At 44.6% G+C, this 3,695-nt stretch overlaps 1 pseudogene; it reads right to left on the bottom strand.

Moving 5' to 3' along the window:
- Positions 1–6: 6 nt before the first annotated feature.
- LOC118756870 lies at positions 7–2,944 on the bottom strand (annotated as a pseudogene).
- Positions 2,945–3,695: the final 751 nt, after the last annotated feature.

Below are 3,695 nucleotides of genomic sequence, written 5' to 3'. Positions count from 1 at the left end.
ACTCAATTGTATACAAAGAAATCTTGACAAATATATATGACTATTGGCTTGAATTAATACTCAATCACTGTCTGTATCATTTTATTTCTTTTTGCAAATAATACGAAACCCCTGTGCGTCTGAGCGCTAAAGTCGAGGAAGCACATGCGTTTTGACATGGTCCTTCGAGCCGGATATTGCTTGGTATCTGAATTACTATAAAAGTATTTGATTTTTTCGTGAAACTGGTTTGAGTAAACAAAATTTAATCTATTCAGGGAACTAGTCATGAAATCATTATCATTGGTGTTTATAAAATTAGCTGCAACTTCCTTATCTAATGAATGTGTATTGCGCCAATGGTGCAAAATTTGTTCACTACATTTTACACCGTTTTCTAACAGTTCGGTATTACTTATACATCCAGTGTCTTTAATTAAAGCATTTAAATAACGAGAGTTTTGCAATTTCTTAACTATTTGCGAAAACGGGCTTCCAATTTATTTCTCATAGATGCCTAAGCAATTTTCTATTTCATTTAGAAAAGTCCTTCAGTTACACTTAAAATTATGTCATACAACTAAAAATAAGTCTATCAATTATAAAAAAAAAAACTTTTTTAAAAAGTAAATAACGGTGTATGCATACCCGCATTGTTTCAATTGATATATGCACAAATTGATGCACAATCGAAGTAAAGCATACATATTACCAAAATTGCATGTGAAAAATTAATTACTTTTACGCTAAAGCATCAAGACGTTAAAAAATCAGTCGTTACATGTTGTTGTAGCTTGAGCATGTGTGGATGGGTTGTAAGCGAGTCCTCTGCTACCACTATGGGTATTAGAATTCGCAGGTGACAATGGCAGACGATCAAGGTCATTAGTTTCCGTAGCGTTTGGACCGGTCGGTATAGGCTCAGTTGTAGTTCTGGTTTGTTGTGTGCGAACACTGAAAAATCGTAAAATTGTGGTTTCACTGTTGCGCCGACTAGATGTTGGTGTTTTTGGATGATGTGGGTTATGATGGCTAGACGTTGAAGGGGAATTATTTGCACGAGTATCTCGCAAGCCACTTGACATGCGTCGTCGTGGAGTCGATGTGACGCGCGGACTAGCCTCAGACTGTCGCAAATTATGTAGTCGTGACGACGATGAAGCTACTGGGGATACGGACACTGCACCATTGCAGTCTTCAATAATTTTGTCGGATAAGGACGCATTACGTGTCGACATTAATTTTTGTTTCCGTATTTTAGTTAACCAATCAACCTTTTCTTTGTACTTTCGTTTGGGTGACATAATACCCAGATGTGGAGCCTCACCGTCAAGTACGTAGTTCGGCAGATTTGATGTAGGTGAAAATATCATCGAAGACAAAGGTGGCTGTTGCGCAGTTGTGGTAGAAGCCGTCGTTGATGTGTTTGGTGGTGAAGAATAATTAATGTTATGGTTTTCAGTTACTGATCTTTCAGTAAGCGGTGTTGGTATGGCTGGGTGTGTGTGCTTCAATAAAACGTATGGTAGCGTGGATCCCACTGTATTTTCTTGGTTACTGTCATTGTTGTGTGCATGTGGTACTCGGCTTGTTATAGGACTCGGGGGAGAAGAAGTAAGCTCTTCAGGTATAACACTAAGCTGTAAAGCAATGCAGCGCATTTGTGGTGATGTCGACGAATTGGATATATTCGACGAAGGACTAAATAATCGACAACCTCTGGACTCCAAGGGCTTTTGTCGTTTCGCATCTTGGGTGTCACTATCGTCACCACCACCAACAGCGCCTAGCATCTCCAAAAAAGAGCGTTTCATAGTCACCTTTTCAACTGAGCTAGGTGTGCGTTCGTTCTGATCCATTAGTCGCTTTAGTGATCGGGGTGTATTCTCCAGATCACGCAAGTTATACTTATGTGTTGACCCATGTGTCTTTTTTTCCGAATTCACGCTCATACTTAGCATACCCTCGACATAACTCCAAATATTCACCTTCGTTTATATTCTCCGGGCCAATGCGCCAAATTTTGTGAACTGCGTCATCGTTACATGTTACAATGGGCTGATCGTGTGTGGAACCCCATGCAACACAAGTTACCTCCACTGTGTGGCCGTACAATGCCACCAATGGTTCATCTGGATAGTTAAGGTTCCATATATAAGCTTTCTCGTCACTACTTCCACTTAGCAAGTACTTTCCGTCTGGACTAAGGCAGGATTTTATATAGAAAGTACTATTTAAGAGGCCTTTGAATCGTGCTATAGGTTTCGAGGAATATGAGCATAGGTTATAGGCGTAGATTGTATTGTCCATGCAGTTAGCAAAGAGTCGTGAACCCGATTCATCGACTATAAGATTAATGAAGCCTTTAAATGTACTTGTGCCAGCATAAGGTAGGCTATATTTAGGATGAGGTTCTTGTTTATATGCAGTATAATTTCGCCGTAAGTCCCATACTTTTATAATGCCATCACCTGCACCACACATGAAATAAGAGTGTTGGTATCCTGAAAAGCCAATCCTGTAATGCTGCTTGACGTGGCATTGGCCGTCATCTTAGGTGTGCGTGTACGCTTTTTTTGTGACATTGGCGTCCCCGGTCCCCCGACATGTCCGCTATAAATGCAGTTATCTGCTCGTGGTGTTAAATCCACATTTAAGTTTGCACGGGTATCCCAAATTATAATCGCGCCATCTCGTCCACCTGTGGCAAATACAGATGGGTCAAGTCTTCGAAAGGCCGCAGTCTTTACGGAACGCGTATGCCCTTCAAAGGACCGTATGTTACGTATTTCGCCGCCTTCATCCACTTGCCATAAGCTAGCCGTGTGGTCACCAGAAGCAGATACGAATTTCATCTGCCCAGGCGCCCATTCCAAATCGAAAACGGCGTTGTAATGACACTGTGGTGCATTGAGTGCTCGCTCTTCGGGTTCTTCGTTTCTGCTTCTGGTGACCACACGGCTAGCTTATGGCAAGTGAATGAAGGCGACTCAGAGGAACCAGTCCCCAAACCATGGAGTGTGCAAGTGGAAGAAGCCGAGGCAGACGGCACTCTGTCACTATACGCGTCCGACTCGGGAACCGAGACTAGGCCTCCCGGTCCAGAGATTGAAGAAGGGGAAGTTATTGAGCGCGGAGCGGGGACTCGGCCTCTCCGCCCGCTTACTAACGGGGGACCGGAAACACGGTCTTTCCGGCCTCTGCTGCGGCATGAACGCAGAAGTACGGCTGGATCCGAAACACGGGTTCACCGAGCACGCCACCAAGGGCGACAAAGCCGCAGAGCGGGAACTCGGCCTTTCCGCCTGCGCCAATCCACAACATTTCAACACGAAGATAGACTGGTGACTAGGCCTCGCTAGCTATCACGACCGCACGCCTTTCGAAATACCATAATAACGCCATCACTCCAGCCCACTATATCCGTGGCGCCGACGGCTGTTGTAAAGGTGGAGGCGAGAGGGCGCCTACATCTGGTCCGCGCGCTTATTGACGCCTGCGCGCCGAACACTATCTTGTCCGCGGATCTGGCCCAAGAGCTAGGGCTTCAGGAAACCTATATCGGCGGGCAACGAGGGTGTTTCCTATGCATAAGGGGCAAGCATGGGCAGAACAAGCGGGAGGCGACCCATGCGCTTGTTATACCCCATTACAACCATGTCTCACCTAGAACTAATGTGGATCCCTCAGTTGCTACGCCGTATATCCACATTCGG

This window comes from Rhagoletis pomonella, unplaced genomic scaffold (assembly GCF_013731165.1).
Source record: "Rhagoletis pomonella isolate Grant_MI unplaced genomic scaffold, Rhpom_1.0 Rhpom_scaffold_12653, whole genome shotgun sequence".
In the NCBI taxonomy this organism is placed as follows: Eukaryota; Metazoa; Arthropoda; class Insecta; order Diptera; family Tephritidae; genus Rhagoletis; species Rhagoletis pomonella.
The sequence above is the reverse complement of the archived record's forward strand: the minus strand, read 5'-3'. Positions and strand labels throughout refer to the sequence as shown.